This window comes from Macaca nemestrina, chromosome 1 (assembly GCF_043159975.1).
Source record: "Macaca nemestrina isolate mMacNem1 chromosome 1, mMacNem.hap1, whole genome shotgun sequence".
Lineage (NCBI taxonomy): Eukaryota > Metazoa > Chordata > Mammalia > Primates > Cercopithecidae > Macaca > Macaca nemestrina.
The window spans coordinates 99,260,982-99,278,028 of record NC_092125.1 but is presented as its reverse complement, the minus strand read 5'-3'; the positions used below and the strand labels follow the sequence as shown (position 1 = coordinate 99,278,028).

General features: G+C 47.5%; 1 protein-coding gene and 1 non-coding gene across 5 annotated transcripts in view; one reads left to right on the top strand and one right to left on the bottom strand.

Annotated features, from left to right (window-relative positions):
* Window positions 1-3,703: 3,703 nt before the first annotated feature.
* On the bottom strand, window positions 3,704-3,845 carry LOC112426605 (U4 spliceosomal RNA). The gene has a single exon (XR_003021837.2). It is a non-coding gene; the product is annotated as a U4 spliceosomal RNA (small nuclear RNA).
* Window positions 3,846-11,812: 7,967 nt separating this feature from the next.
* LOC105498176 (VANGL planar cell polarity protein 2) overlaps window positions 11,813-17,047 on the top strand; it is a 28,336-nt gene continuing 23,101 nt past the window's right edge. The window contains exons 1-2 of one of the 4 annotated variants that reach the window (XM_024798083.2): window positions 11,813-12,113; window positions 13,240-13,323. The gene's annotated coding sequence lies outside the window, so the exon portion shown is untranslated. Of the gene's footprint in view, window positions 12,114-12,373; window positions 12,521-13,239; window positions 13,324-17,047 lie in introns of those variants that run through there. The other 3 variants (XM_024798081.2, XM_011770082.3, XM_011770083.3) reach the window with 3 other exon arrangements.

Here is a 17,047-nt window from a genome sequence, read left to right as displayed (position 1 = left end):
ATTATGTGTCTTGGCTCTTCTTGAGGAGTATCTTTGTGGTGGTCTCTGTATTTCCTGAATTTGAATGTTGGCCTGCCTTGCTAGGTTGGGGAAGTTCTCCTGGATAATATCCTGAAGAGTGTTTTCCAACTTGATTCCATTCTCCCCATCACTTTCAGGTACACCAATCAAACTTAGATTTGGTTTTTCACAGAGTCCCATATTTCTTGGAGGCTTTGTTCATTTCTTTCTTTTTTTTTTTGAGATGGAGTGTCGCTCTGTCACCCAGGCTGGAGTGCAGTGGCCAGCTCTCAGCTCACTGCAAGCTCCGCCTCCCGGGTTTATGCCATTCTCCTGCCTCAGCCTCCCGAGTAGCTGGGACTACAGGTGCCCGCCACCTCGCCTGGCTAGTTTTTTGTATTTTTTTAGTAGAGACGGGGTTTCACCATGTTAGCCAGGATGGTCTCGAACTCCTGACCTCGTGATCCACCCGTCTCGGCCTCCCAAAGTGCTGGGATTACAGGCTTGAGCCACTGCGCCCGGCCTTGTTCATTTCTTTTTACTGTTTTTTTCTCTATTGTTGTCTTCTCACTTTATTTCATTAATTTGATCTTCAATCACTGATACCCTTTCTTCCACTTGATCAAATTGGCTACTGAAGCTTGTGCATGCATCATAAAGTTCTCATACCATTGTTTTCAGCTCTATCAGGTCATTTAAGGTCTTCTCTGCACTGTTTATTCTAGTTAGCCATTTGCCTAACCTTTTTTTCAAGATTTTTAGCTTCCTTGCAATGGGTTAGAATATGGTCCCTTAGCTTGGAGAAGTTTGTTATTACCGACCTTCTGAAGCCTGCTTCTGTCAAGTCATCAAAGTCATTCTCCATTCAGCTTTGTTCCATTGCTGGCGAGGAGCTGCAATCCTTTGGAGGAGAAGAGGCACTCTCGTTTTTAGAATTTTCATCTTTTCTGCTCTGGTTTCTCCCCATCTTTGTGGTTTTATCTACCTCTGGTCTTTGACATTGGTGACCTAAAAACGGGGTTTTGATGTGGATGTCCTTTTTGTTGATGTTGATGCTATTCCTTTCTGTTTTTTAGTTTTCCTTCTAACATTCAGGTCCATCAGCTGCTGGTCTGATGGATTTTGCTGGGGGTCCACTCCAGACCCTGTTTGCCTGGGTATCGCTAGCAGAGGCTGCAGAACAGCAAATATTGCAGAACAGCAAATATTGCTGCCTGATCCTTCCTCTGGAAGCTTTGTCCCAGAGGGGCACCTGTCTGTATGAGGTGCCTGTCAGCCCCTACTGGGAGGTGTCTCCCCGTTAGGCTACACGGGGGTCAGGGACCCACTTGAGGATGCAGTCTGTCTGTTCTCAGAGCTCAAACGCTGTGCTGGGAGAATCACTGCTCTCTTCAGGGCTGTCAGACAGGGACATTTAAGTCTGCCTAGGTTTCTGCTGCCTTTTGTTCAGGTATGCCCTGCCTACACAGGTGGAGTCTATAGAGGCAGTAGGCCTTGCTGAGCTGTGTTGGGCTCTGCCCAGTTTGAACTTCCAGGCTACTTTGTTTACCTACTCAGGTCTCAGCAATGGTGGACACCCCTCCCCCTACCAGGCTGCTGCCTTGCAGGTTGATCTCAGAGTGCTGTGCTAGCAGTCAGCAAGGCTCTGTGGGCATGGGACGTGCTGAGTCAGGCATGGCAGAGAATCTCCTGGTCTGCTGGTTGCTAAGACCATGGGAAAAGCACAGTATTTGGGCAAGAGTGTACCATTTTTCCAGGTACAGTCTGTCACAGCTTCCCTTAGCTAGGAAAAGGAAATCCCCCAACTCCTTGCACTTCCCCGGTGAGGCAACACCCTGCCCTGCTTTGGCTTGCCCTCCATGGGCTGCACCCACAGTACAACCAGTCCCAATGAGATGAACCAGGTACCTCAGTTGGAAATGCAGAAATCGCCCGTCTTCTTTGTCAATCATGCTGGGAGCTGCAGACTGGAGGTGTTCCTACTCAGCCATCTTGGAATGGACTCTAACTTTCTTTAATTTCTTTGAGCAATATTTTATAGTTTTCAGTGCATCAGACTTGCACATCTTTGGTGGGATTTGTCCCCCAGTATTTTACATTTTTTGGTGTCACTGTAAATGGTGTTTTAAATTTAATCTTTTGAGTGTTCTATGGGTTGAATTGACCCTTCCTTCCAAGAGATATATTGAAGTCCTAACCCCTGGTACCTGTGACTCTGAGTTTGTTTATAAATAGAAGTCTTTGCAGATGCAATTCATTAAGATGAGGTAATGGTGTAAGATGGGCCCTTAATCCGATATGGTTGGTATCCTTTAAGAAGAGGGAAATTTGGACATAGACACACAGGGAGGGAAGATGATGCAGAGATCCAGAGAGAGAATCCAGCCAAATGACAATGGAGGCAGAGAATGGAGTGATGAATTTACAAACCAAGGAATGCCCTGGATTGTCAGAAAACACCGGGAGCTGGAAGAAGCAAGGAAGGACTCTCCCCTAGTTCCTTCAGAGAAAGCATGGCCCTACCAACACCTTGATGTCAGATTTCTATCCCCCATCACCTTGTTAATGAGTGTTTATCATTCTTAAGTTCTGGTATCATTTCAAGTTCTCTCCTCTAGTTACTTTGAAATATACATAATATTGTTGCTAAGTATAGTCACCCTAGTCTGCTATCAAACATTAGAGCTTATGTCTTCTGTCTAACTATATGTTTGTGCCCATAATCAACCTGTCTTCATCCTTTCCTTCCCCTCCACCCTTTCCAGTCTCTGGTATTATATTTGGAGATTTTCTAGATATCTTTCTATTATTGATATTTACTTTAATACCACTGTAGCCAGGGAATATATTTTATATAATCTGATTCTTTTAAAATTGATCACTACTTACTTTATGGCTACCTTGGTAAATGTTCCAGTGAAATGTTATTGAAAAAAATTCGGCTGTTGGATGGAATGTTCAATAATCAATTGAGTCAAATTAATTGATACTGTTGGTCAAATCTTTTATATCTTTACTGATTTTCTATTTGTTCTATCAATTATTAAGATATGGGTATTGATATTACTGATTATCATTGTGGATTTGTCAATTTATCCTTATAGTTCTATTGGTTTTTGCTTCATGTATATATGCATACACACACACACACACATATATATACACACACACAAACATATATACATAGAGAGAGAGAGAGAGAGAGTCCTACTCTGTCACCTAGGCTGGAGTGCAGTGCCACAATCATGGCTTACTGCAGCCTTCACCTCCCCAGGCTCAGGTGATCCTCCCATCTCAGCCTCCCAGGTAGCTGGGACTACAGGTGTGAGCCACCATGCCCAGCTAATTTTTGTATTTGTATTTGTATTTTTTTTTTCTGAAATAGAGTCTCACTCTGTCGCCCAGGCTGGAGTGCAGTGGCATGATCTCAGCTCACCACAACCTCTGCCTACTGGATTCAAGCAATTCTCATGTCTCAGACCCCACCTCCTGAGTAGCTGGGACTACAGGTACACGCCACCAAGCCTGTTTAATTTTTGTATTTTTAGTAGAGATGGGATTTCACCATGTTGCCCAGGCTGGTCTTGCGCTGCTGGGCTCGAGTGATCAACCCACCTTGGCCTCTCAAAAGTGCTGGGACTATAGGCGTGAGCCACTATGACTAGCCCAGGTTTTTTTTTTTTTTTTTTTTTTTCAAATTCAGTCTTCGTAAAGACTGTCAAAAATTGTCAATGCTGACTATGTTACAAGTCATCACAGTGGGGTATTGGGAAAAGTTTTCAATTAGCAATAGTCGTGCCTCAGATAAACCTCATTGGCTATGATACTTGCCATTGTGCAAAGCTGCTTCATGTACTTTGAATATCTGTTATTGGGTACGTAAATGTTTAGAGTTATTATGTCTTCTTGATGAATTGACCTCTTTATCATTATGAAATGATCTTTTTTATCCCTGGCAATATTCTTTGCTCTGAAATCTACATTATTAGTATTAGTATAGCCATTCCAACTTTATTTTGATTAGCATTAGCATGGTACATTTTTTCTATCCCTTTAGCTTTAACTTATTTGTGTCTATATTTAAAAGGATTTTTTTAGGCAGTTAGATATTGCTTTTATAATCTAATCTGACAAATCATGCTTTTATAATCTAATCTGACAAATCATGCTTTTATAATCTAATCTGACAAATTATGCTTTTTTTTTTTTTTTTTTTTTTTTTAAACAGAGTCTCACTCTGTCACCCAGGCTGGAGTGCAGTGGTGCAGTCTTGGCTTACTGCAACCACCACCTCCTGGGTTCAAGTGAGTCTCCTGTCTCAGCATCCCAAGTAGCTGGGATTACAGGTGCACCCCACCACGCCTAATTTTTGTATTTTTAGTAGAGACAGGGTTTCACCATGTTGGCCAGGCTGGTCTCGAACTCCTGACCTCAACTGATCTACCCTCCTTGACCTCCCGAAGTGCTGGAATTATACGCATGACCCCACTGCACCTGGCCTTTAATTGGAGTATTTAGACCATTTATATTTAATGTGATTACTGATATAGCCTGGCTTAAATTTTTGTCTTGTTATTTGTTATCTATTTGTACCATCTGTTCTTTGTTTCTTCTTGCCCCTTTTTCTCAGGAACATAAATAACTGAAATTCAAAATAGTGAATATGGCTGAGCATGGTGGTTCATACTTGTAATACTAATACTTGGGGAGGTCAAAGCAGGTTGATCTGTTGAGATCAGAAGTTGGAGGCCAGCCTGGGCAATGTGGTGAAACCCTGTCTCTCCAAAAAATACAAAAGTTAGCTGGGTATTGTGGCAGGTCCCAACTACTTGGGAGACTGAAGTGGGAGGATCACCTGAGCCTGGGGAAGTTGAGGCTGCAGTGAGCTGAGATCATGCCACTGCCCTCCAGCCTGGGCAACAGAGCAAGACCTTGTCTCAAGAAAAAAAAAAAAAAAAAAGACAAAATAGTGAATATGGTGGGAGAGATTCAAAGAAAGATTTGGGACTTTACAGAAGAGAGATATTAAGTCAAACTGATGATGTCAGGAATGACTTAAGAAAATATTCAAATTGAACCTTGAAATAATGGCCGGGCGCGGTGGCTCACGCCTGTAATCCCAGCACTTTGGGAGGCCGAGACGGGCGGATCACGAGGTCAGGAGATCGAGACCATCCTGGCTAGCACGGTGAAACCCCATCTCTACTAAAAAATACAAAAAACTAGCTGGGCGAGGTGGCGGGCGCCTGTAGTCCCAGCTACTCGGGAGGCTGAGGCAGGAGAATGGCATAAACCTGGGAGGCGGAGCTTGCAGTGAGCTGAGATCCAGCCACTGCACTCCAGCCTGGGCGACAGAGCAAGACTCCGTCTCAAAAAAAAAAAAAAAAAAAAAAAAAAAAAAAATATTTTGGATATGGGCGATGGTGTAAGGAAGGTGCTCTATATAGAGGCAATAGGATGAACAATGGGATTGGAGGCAGTAAAGCATGTGTTTGGGCTAGGGAATAATAGATTGTTCAGGTGGCCTGAAAAAGAGTGGCAGGAGAGATGTGGAAAGTACTTATGTTATTAACAGCTTCCTACGGATGTCCCTACCCTGATAACCCATGGATACCTGAGATATCTGTCAAATCCCACATATTATCTACTCTTTAAACCTGCTCTCTCAATAGTCCCTAATTTTATGTATGGTATCACCAGCTTGCTTAATATACATACCAGATAGTCATTTTGAGTCATTTTAAATGCCTCTTTGTTCCTCAACCCTATTCATCCCACCTGCAGGTCATCTTCCAAATTTCAGCTTTTTTTTTTTTTTTTTTTTTTTTGAGATGGAGTTTCGCTCCTGTTGCCCAGGCTGGAGTGCAATGGAGTGATCTTGGCTCACGGCAACCTCTGCCTCCCAGGTTCAAGCAATTCTCCTGCCTCAGCCTCCCAAGCAGCTAGGATTACAGGCATGCACCACCATGCCCAGCTAATTTCGTATTTTTAGTAGAGACGGAGTTTCACCATGTTGGCCGGGTGGTCTCAAACACCTGACCTCGTGATCATCCGCCTTAGCCTCCCAAAGTATTGGGATTACAGGTGTGAGCCACGGTGCCTGGCAACGAGCTTTCTTTTCTATCCTTATCTATCCCCACAGCCTTGGAGCCAGGCTCAACTCCCCTCCCCCACCCTGCCCCCCAAACTGTTTAATTAGCCTTCTTACTGGTTTTGCTGCTTCTAGATTCTTCTCTCTTTCAACCAATGCCACACATACCCCCCTGTATGCCCTGAGATGGATGTGAAGTTCTGTGTGTGTACATGTGTACATGTGTACATTTTTCTGGGGAGTACTTGTAGCTTTCATCAAAGTCTCAAAAGTCCACAAAACACTAGGAGTCACTACCCTGTATCTTTATTTCGGATGAAACCATGCTCAGTTAATGTGGTGCAGTTGACAGACTACTGAACAGTAAGTCAGGAGACCTGGGGTTTAGTTCTGGTGCTGCCACTAATTAGCCGTATGATTTTGGGCAATGAGGCACTTACTTTGCACCTGTTTCCTCATCTGTAAAATTCAGAGTCTCTTCCAACCTTAAAATGCTATTATTGAGAAATTACCATTCAATTATTATGAAGAAATTACCATACAATATCATAAATGCTAAAACAAAGGTATGCAGAGCTTTGAGAGCACAAAGGAGGTTCTCTGGGTGTGGGGCCATCTAGCTTTGCTTGGGAAAGTTGGTAAAGAGTTGCAGAGGAGGCTACAGTCGAGTCTTGAAGGATGAACAGAACTTTCCAGGCAGAAAGAAGGAGGAGGGCATTTTAGGCAATGGGAACTTTGTGAGAAGGCAGAGAAGTAGTAGAGCCTCAAGTTGGCAGAACAACGAGTAGATGGTTATAGTTTGGATATATGTGTACTGAAAGTTTGGGCTTTAAATGCACAGGGAGTACTAGGAGATAAGCCTGCAGAAAGGGAATGAGTTGGGGCCTGAAGTTTCTTATATATGGTGCCAAAAAGTTTTGATTTTATCTTGTAGACAGTGGGAAGCCATGGGTTGTTTTAGGTAAGAGAGTGACAGGCTGATTTCCCTTTCATAAAAATCGCATTGGCAACAGGGAGGAAGATGGATTGAAAGAGAATGAGACATGTTTGGAAAAGATAAAGGTCTGAATAAGTCAAGGGGATAGAGGTGGAAGGAAGATAATGTTGTTCCTTTTAAACCTATTACATTTAAGATACCCAAGAAATGTCCAAGTGAAAATGTATGGTAGGAAGTCGGAAATTTGAGTCTTATGCTCACAAGTTAGACCTGGATTTAGCAGCATTCATAAGTGAGCACTGACTGAAGCCACAGGAGTGAATGACATTGCTTTGGAAAAGCATGTGGAGTGGGGAGTAAGGGGGCCAAAGGCTAAATTCTGGGAAGTAACAGTATTTGGAGTCAGGAGTAGAAAACACATTGGAAGGGTGGCTTGGGTTCAAGGAGCTGAGGAGTGAAGGGAGGAAGAGAGATAGTAGTGAAGAATCTACTTTTTTTTTTTTGAGACGGAGTTTCACTCTTTTTGCCCAGGCTGGAATGCAATGGCGGGAACTCAGTTCACCGCAATCTCCGCCTCCCGGGTTCGAGCGATTATCCTGCCTCAGCCTCCCAAGTAGCTGGGATTACAGGCACCTGCCACCACGCCCGGCTAATTTTGTATTTTTAGTAGAGACAGGGTTTCTCCATGTGGGTCAGGCTGGTCTCGAATTCTCGACCTCAGGTGATCCACCCGCCTCAGCCTCCCAAAGTGCTAGGATTACAGGCGTGAACCACCAGGCCTGGCCTAATAATCTACTTTTTTAAGAGGGTTAGATGAGAAAGAAATGAAAGCGAAGGCTAAAGCAAGAGGAGACTACTGAGTGAAGGAAGGTATTTCATTTTATTATGTCTGCTGAGCAAAGATCAGTGAAGAGGCCGAAGTTGGTTACCGGAGAGATTGGGAATAATGGATGGAGGTGGGAAAGGATGGGATATAACACACACCTGCAGGGCCTAGACCCAGGCAAGGGAGGTGGAGAGTGTTTATTCTTCCCTAGAAGGAGGAAGGAAATCAGAAAGAGTTTAATTCAGTGGTTCTCACATTAGAATCACTGAGGTATCTTAAAAAAGTGCCAATAGCTGGGTCACACCTCGGAAGTTTCTGGTTTAATGAGTCCGGGATGGTCCTGGGCATTGATGTGTTTTCAAAGCTTCCCAGGAGATTAAAATCTGCAAAGTTCACAACCACTGGTTTAATTGTAGGTAACATTTTAGATTCACGATAATAGGATTGGATTTGAGGAAACTCACACTTAATAAAGGTCTGATGAATAGGGAGTGATCAAGGTTTCATAGATGAGGAAGGGAGAAAGAGAAGGAAGCAAGAAGGGAAGGCAGCTAATGCTAACTATGCTAACTTAGTGTATTTTATGTGCCAGAGATATAGAAATGAATGAGGCGTGGTCCTTCTTCTTAGAGATCAGGATCTCACATGAGAGACACCTCACCACAAGCCTATGATGTAGTACAGTTCTTGACCAGTTAAGTTTTTTTGTGTGTGAGCAGTTTTTTTTTTTTTTTTTTTTTTTTTTACTAAAACTGAGGGGGGAAATCCCTCACCCTCAGAACCCAGGTATTTCACAATATAGACTGGTTCTGGAAATCCTTTTGTGAGCATTGAGAGTAGCCTTTCTGGGAAGGTGGGTGCTGGGGAAAGATCTCTAACTATTCCGGGAGATCAACTCATCCCCAGGCTCATCAGCAGGGCTGGAAGTAGACGGTGATTGTGGCCCTGCATGTGGGTACATTACTGCAGTCACCTGTACCTGGGAGGTGGTTAAAATTGCTAATTGCTCACATGGAAACACTTTGATGGCCATTCTGCTAGTGTGAGAAGCTTCTACGAGTAAGGTACCAAGGATTCCCTTTCTCTGAGCAGCATTGTAAAAAGGCCCTACTTTTCATCAGAGCAGAAAACCTAACTTTTGCTACTGTGGTCTGGGCCTGACCTCCAGGGACAGCTTCAACCACACAGGAAGTAGGTAGGTGCTTCTCTATAGTCTGGACCTTCCCTCAGAGAGAGTCTACTGTCACTTCTTGAGCTCCCTGAATCTTCCCCAGGAGAGTCCAACTCCCAGGGCTCCTGGGAAGCCTCTGATCTGACTCCGCCAGCCCCACCTCCACCTACTGAGCTGGTGAGGCGTTGAAAGGGCTTTAATGGAGAGTCCTGGCTTTTAGCTAGGGCCCTCCTTCCCCTAGGAAGAGTACTGAAAGAAGTGTCCTAGAGAAGTGTTTGTCCTAGGCACAGAACAGAGATGGGAAGCTCGATTGGGAATTGACTGTGGCACTATGGGTATGTGGAGGGTGTTCCTTCGGTTATCTCATTAGATCCTTTTTATACAAGCAGAAAGTGAGGCTTGAAGAAATCAAGAAACTGGACTATGTCCTCAAGGACAGGAGCTGTACAAAATCCAATCTGTTCCATTCTGTTGTCCCTCAGGCTCCTGGCCTCCCTCTGTTATTGTAGGTTGACCCCTTTGGGAAAATCTCAGTCAAATGTCATTTCAGTGCTCTCCTTCCTTCTAAAGAATTAAGCTAGGTCCCTTAGACCGTAGGGCACATGGGCCTTCTAGTTGGGTCTCTGTTTCCTTACTCAGTGACTTGGGGACGTGTGAAATCCAGATGGGATTCTATCCTGGGGTGAAGGTAGAAGGTAGTACAGAGAATTGCTGAATGGGACAGACTACACCAGTAAAATTTATTGTTGGACTCTGTAATCCGGTGTTTTCATTGCAGAGATGTAACTGAAAGCCCCCAACCTCACCCTCAGAGAAGAGAAAGGAGGGACCAAACTTACTCTAGCCTGATGCCTGATACCTGTTAATTGGGAAGCTTCGTCTGTTAACATCCTGACTTAGGTTTCAAGCTTTCAGTGGGGCCAGACTATGGAATTATCTGTAATTCTGGCATCAGGAGCACTTTTTCCAGTTCTTCGGGCCCTTCTGAGGTCTGAGAAACAGGCTAGCAGCGTGTGAACATAATTCACACTGAATCTGCCTGACAGACGGTGCCACGGCAGCCATGACTCTTTGTCAAATTACACACTAGCTGCCCAGCACTGGGGTGTGCTTTGGGGCAAGGCTGGGGACACCCATGTCCTCCCTACTTCCCTTAACCCTTCTTCCCCAGCTCTCCTGCCACCCCCTCATAGGAGCCCTAGTGCAGCCCGGTGCCTGCACACGATAGGCACAAAGTGAATGAGTGCCTGGACGCATGCAGGGACTTGGGTACATGAAATGATGATTCTGCATATTTCATGTAGTCTTGGTGCTGAGTCACCTGCTTACCCATACTACTGGAGGAGGGGATGAAGAAAGGCAGAGTTTGGGCAAAGGAGAAAGGAAGTGTGTTTTACTGTTCTGCATCTTTGAACAATGCAGCAAAGTTGGCTCTGTCCTCATCTTTGGACAGGTTAGAATGAACCATCAAAAGGGGTGAGATTAGGTCTCAGGAAATAATTTTCATTAGGGAGGAGCAAAAATTCCGAAACAAGTGAGGAACAGAGACTGGGAGTCTCCTTCTCTGGGATTCCTTAATCACAGGGTTGTTAGAGCAGGTGCCAGGACTGGAAACTGAAGGACGCTGAGATGTTGAAAAGGCCTTGGCCTGCTTAGGGAGAAGTATGTGAAGATGCTTTCGAAATGATACTACTCTAAGTGGCGGGTTGCACGCCAATAACACTAATGATAATTGAATACTGCTTTCACTTACTCCAAGGGGAACATGGACTTCCCACAGCCCAGGCTTTTACGGTGTAGGGTCACTCTTGCAGGGTCAGGTATAAAAGAACCCTAACTGATTTCTTGGCATACTGGGAGGCAGAAATGCCTCAGACGTGTAGGATATTTTGTGAGACCCTACAATCCCTGTGTGGCACCTTCAACTCTAAAGTATCTGAAACTCCTGAGATGCACAGTCTGCCTGCTTGGGGTTGGGGACCCAACAGGCCAAGACCTTTTTCCTCTTGGAGGTTTCCTGGGAGAAGGCCCCCTCTCCTCCGCCATCCAAACTCCCAGGCGCCCGCGTCGTCTCCTCCTCCCCTTCTTCCCCAGGGCAGGGTTCCCTTTGTAATTAATCCCAACACTCAAACCAGAGGGGAGGAAAAACGTGTTAATGAGGGAGCGTCCCAGACTGACTGGGGCGGTCGCTGCTCGCAGCTAGAACTCCAAGTAATTAAATTATTTTTGGAAGGAGGGGATATGGTGGTGATGGTGTCAGGGAAATCCCCGTATGCATGGGAAGAGGCGTGCGTCTCTCGCCACTAATTAAAATCAGGGATGACCCTCCCTTCTCGCACCCCTAGGGGGAAAAAAATTCAGTCTTCCCACGTCCCAGATTCCATTGGATTTTGTGCAGCCGGGTCCGTGGCCCTAAAGAGAATATGCCCAGCCCCGGGGATCTGGGGGTTCCGTCTCCGACAGGAGGGGTCGAGGAAGACAGTCCCAGGAGGGACTGCGGGCTGGGCCAAGGCCAAGAATCGAGGCATTCTCCAGCCCACCGTTCGGGACCCGTGTGTCAGCCCCACCGCGGATTCCCAGGATCGCTGAGGGCCGCCGGGCATCTGAAGGCGCAGGGCTGGGGGAGCGGCGACTCCGGGAAGAGCGGGGCCGCAGACAATGGATGTGGCGGTAGGAGGGGCGGCGGCTGCGGGAACAGCCGGGAGGCGGCACCCGGGAGCTCGCGCTCCCCCGCCCCCTGCACCCCCCCACCCTCATCCCCTCCCCCTCCGCCCCCTCCCCCCTCCGCCGCCGGCTCCCGATCTGATTCCTGATCCTTGATTCCTTGATCCTTGGTCCCGCCATGGGAGCCTGAGCGCCCCCTATTCCCCCCTGGCCCCCAGCCCCCGGGGCCTTGAGGGGGAAGAGGCAGAGGTCTGGGACGGAGCAGGGGGTGACCAGACTCAAGAACCCCCCGTCTCAACACCCCCATCGCCCGCGCTGCCTGTCCGGTAGCGCCGAGTTCGGAGCGACCCGAAGCGCTGCGGATACAAAGGCGACGGGCCGAGCGGGGCGCCCGCTGAGCCCACCCGGCAGTTCGCAGCGGCGGGTGAGTGCCGGGCCGCGGGGGCGCGGGCAAAGTTTGAAAAAAAAAAAAAAAAAGAAAGAAAAAGAAAGAAAGAGAAAAAAAGAAACGGAAAAGGAGGAAAATCATGCAAGGGGCCAGGGGGTGCCCGACCCCAGAGCGAGCGGGGTGGCTTATGGGGGAAGGGGGGCTGGGCTCCGGGCAACCCCCTTCCGGTGCGCTTCCCCACGGCACAGCGGAGTACCCCCCCCCCAACTTTGGGGAGGAGAAGGGGCTCGTGGGGGAGGGGGCGGAGCCCAGGCCTGGAGAGCCGGGGACTTTCCTGGGCCCGGGCGGGGGCCTCAATGATCCCAGGGGAGCCGGTTGAAGCCGGAGACTGGGAGCTTGTGTTGGAGGTGGGGGGAGAGGCGTGGAAGGATCGGAGTCTGGAGGTATTGGAAGCCAAGGGTGTTTTGGGGTGCACACACCCCTCAGGAGCGTGGGGAGGGACGGAGGCAGCTATGCATTAAGGGTTTAGAGTGGAGGCTGTGGGGCGGGCTGGGCAGAGTAGATAGGGTGTGTGTACAGCCAGAGGATGGGGCTGGAAGCGGTAGACTGTGTATACGGGCCGAGGGAACAGACGCTGGCATCCCTCTCCCCACTCATATTTACCCATTTAGGGGACTGTGGGCTCTGCGTTAGTGAGTTTTGAAGGGTTGGTGGAGGATCCGTGTGCATGATTCTTTGTTTTGGTGTGTGTGCATGCCTTGACGTGCTGCATGTTCCTGCAGGTGGGCCCCTGGTTTGGATGTGTAGGTGTTTTTCTGTGCTTGACTGTGTGTGCACCCAAGGAGCGGCTGACCACGCATCTGCTGTGTGTTTGGATATATGTTTATATGTATACTTAGGGGAAGGCGTGTATGTCTATGTGTGTGTATTGGGAGAGGGCTTCACGGGAAAGAGGTGTGTAGGTACCAAGGAAGGTGGGTGTATAAGAGCAGAATGGAGTGTATGTGGATAGGTGCGTGTGCACCTGTGTACTGGGAAGAAGTGTGAGTGAATCTGTGTTCTCTTGTGTGTAACCTGTGTTGATGGGTATCAGTGTGTTTGCCTGCCTTAGCTGGTATGTATGTTTCTGAGTGTGTGTAAGGGGTACCTCTTGTCTCTGCAGGCAGATTTTCCTGGCAAAAGTCCGGAAAGGAAGGCTGTCTGCAGGATTTTGAGACTTCGTGGATGGCCTCGCCTGGATTTAGGGGTAGTACCTTAAGTATCTGAGACCTATGGGTGGGAGGGAATGGGTTGTCTTATGAAGTGCCTGTTTTTGGGGGATGGGTTTTTCTGGAAGAGGGCGTGTGTTGTGGGGAATAGGGAACAAGGGGTCTGGTTGTAGTCCTAGAGGAATTTGGAAGATTGGCAGGGTCAGGGAGAAGAATAAGAGGAACTTCCTCCCCCATCATCATAGGCTGGGTTCCAGTGCTTGGAGAGGCTATATTCTTATATTCCCAGCCTTAGTTAAAAGCCTCAGGCCACAGTTCTCTTGGAAAGCCGTCTCAGAGTTTGTTGCTTCAGAGCCTTCTAACTCTGCCCTAACTCTAAGATCTTAAAGTTCCTGAGGAGTCTTGGGATTTTGGTGCGGGATGGAAACAAGAGGAGGAAGCATGTCTGGAGGGTGAGACCTGGTAGGGAACAACTTGGGTTCCCTGCCCATGGGGTAGAGAAGGTGGCATAGGGTGTTTCTTCAGGAGTTTTTGCAAGTGAGTCTGTGTGGTTTATCACATAGTTTCCCTTTTCCCTGGTGTGAAGCATGATTGAGATGGAGCTGTGGGTGTGGGGCCAGGGACTGACTGTGTGTGGGGAAAGGGCCAGGCACCCATTGCAGGCTATACTGCCATACTCATCGTCATGATAGTGTGGTGGGAAGTCGGTGACTATCCAGGAAGTGAATGTCTCTTTCCACCAAGAAGCTACAACTCCCTTCTCTCCCTGTCCTCTCTCATCCTTTTTCTTTTGGGGTATAGGGAAGGGGTTGCTCACCTCCTTCTTAAGGATAGCCTTCCTCCATTGTACACTCTAGCAGTTTTCTTTTTGCTGCCAGTGGCTGGGTTGCGGCACCCAGTTTTAAGAGCTGAGGTGAGATTGCACATGCCCATTAGGGTCTCTGGGCAATTGCAATTGGAATGTTAGAGTCTCTAATGGGCATGTGCAATTGGAATGTTCTCTCTTTAGTCCTCAGGGCTCCCTACCCTCCCTAAGGCCTGGAGATAAGAGTAGTGGGAGTTACAAAATGTTTGAATGAGGAACGGGGCAGAGTAGGAAAAACCTTTTTTTTTTTTTAATGGATCATTGCCCCAAACCCAACACCTGTCTGACAGTTAGGGCTCCCAGGGCTAGCAAGGCACTTGCATCTAAGATGGTGTGCCCTGGCCCTCTGGGGTACCTTGTTTGCTCTGTATACACTCATCACATGCATGATATATTATACTGGTGTGGGCTCTTCCAAAAAGGAGGAATTGTGGTCAGATAATAGGAAATGCCATTTCTGAAAGTACTTCCAGATTGGGAGTCGGTGGCCACGTTGGCCCCTCCTCACCCATTGTCTTGCTCCTGACTTCTACTTCCTCTAATTCTTCCGGGGCAGGCCTCTCTGGTGTGTTTGCCTCTTCTCCTGATCCTTTTAGGTCTGAGGAAATATCCCCCCTTCCCTGGCCCTAGAGCAGGACAGTCTTTTATCTGCTCATCTGGTTTCCAGGTCCTTCCAGTTAATGGGGAGGGAACTTGGCTAACAGAAGCTTTGGCAGGGAAAAGGAAGAGATCTGATCCCCTCTGAGTTTTAGAGATTCCAGTCTTCTCCTTCCCTCAAGTGTTCCTCACATTGTGAGGCCAGAGAAAGGAGTCAGAGTTGGTTGGAATTAGTACTTAACAGTGGTGTGATCTCGGCAAGTAATAAACCCCCTTCCCCAGCCTCTTAGGTGTCTTAAGGCACATCCTCCAAGCCTAGACTGAGCCCTTCCACAAGGAATCCCTGGTCCCCTGCCAAGTGGCTTTCTTCCCTGGTTTGCTTTTAAATTCTGGCTTTGCCACTTTCTAATTCTGTGACATCAGACAAAACTGGTAACTTTTTGAAGCCTCACCTGTAAATTGGAATTAATAATAGGCCCTACTTCTTAGGGTTATGAGGATTAACTGAAATAATAGAGAAAGCACGTTGCACAGTTCCTGGCACATAGTAAATGTTAGCTGGATGGTTTGGATTCTGAGGGATCATCATCGTTAAGGGAGAGAGGTCGGGGTCGGGACAGGAGAAATAGGCTTTGGTTCTGATCTTCCTCTGTCCGGCCACATTAGGCACTCTCTCCTATCTGCCAGGCGCTGTGTGAAGCACAGGGGATGGAGGGGCTAATAAGATGTTTCCCAGGGGAGACATGCGAAAACACGTTGATTCACTGCAGCCCAGTGAGTGCTGTGTGGATGTGTGTTCAGGAGGCCACTGGAGCATAGAGGAAGAGTGCTTGGCCCTGGGGTGAGGTGCCAGGGAAGGTTCCTGGAGGAGATGCCCCCTTAGCTGGATTAAAAAAAAATTAAGGTGAAATTCACATAATAGGAAATAAACCACTTTAAAGTGAATAGTGGCATTTAGTACATTCACAGTGCTGTGCGACAACCACCTCTGTCTAGTCCCCAAACATTTGCACCATCCTGAAAGAAAACCCATACCCATTATGCAGTTGTCCCCATTTCCCCTTACCCCAGCCCCTGGCAGCCACCAATTTGCATCCTGTCTCTATGGATGTACCTATTCTGGATATTTCATACACATGGAATGATAGAATGCGTGACCTTTTGAATCTGGCTTCCTTCGCTTAGCATAATGTTGTCCAGGTTAATTCACATGGTAGCAGGCAGCATGTATTAGTACTTCATTCCCTTTTATAGCTGAATATTATTCCCTTGTGTGGATAGACTTTAGCTGGTTAAAGAATGAGTTAGGCCAACAGGAAGGGTCTGAGGAGGGCACTGCTGGTGGAGGCTCAGTGTGAGCAAGAAGGCACACAGGGTGTTTGGGAGTCCTGCACCTTGAAGTATGAAGTAGGGATTTGGCCTCAGTTTCTCTGTCTAGAAAACAAAGTTATCATCCCTTTCCTGCTTGTCCTATGGGGTTGGTAGAGTTGGAGGTATTAAGGGAGAAGAGAGGCTAGGGTATTATTGCCTCTTCTTAGGCTCTGGGCTAGGGATGGGACTTTTAAAACTTGCTCTTTCCTCCTCTTTCCTGGGCAGGAAACTGTATGCATCAACCCTCATCCTTGTGGGGAGCCATCTCCCTGTTCACTTGGCATCAGCTTCCCCTCTCTCTGAATTGACCTGAAATTTCCCCTTTTACCTTCCAAAGATGGGTAACCCTGTGCATGATGAGATTTTGTCAGCAGAGGTGAAGGAAAGCCTGGGAGTAAGTCCTACTCACACTCTAGCCTACGGCGGCCCTCCCCTTCTTTATCCTGTCTCTTGGTGATGTGGCTTGGGCAGCCCTCTCTCACCTTCTCTGTTGTGATCTGGCTAGAACTGTGGTAGGCCAGGGAGAATTTTTGCTTTCCTTGTCTCTACCCTGCTTGGTACAGAATAGGAGGCAGAGGCCCTTTATGGTGGGGCCCTTTGGAAATGAAGTTTTGCTGTGCTTTGTCAGATGCCCCTGGCAAGGTTGGTAATTACAGACATAACAGCTGGGAACTGGTTTGGGAGAAGCAGGCTTGGAATCAGCAGAGCTGAGGATATCCTAGTAATCAGGGTGGGGCAGGGGGAGGGGAGAGTGGGAAGAAGCTGGGGGCTGGCTAGGGTGGGAGGCTTGGGACCCCCTTCCCCTGCCACTCCACACACAGCTGGGCATAGAGCCTAGAGGAGAGTGGGAGGTGATTGGAACCCAGGTCTGCCTTACTGTAAGTGAGGAAGGAGGAAGGAGAGGAAGAAAGTTGGGGGATGCAAGGGCC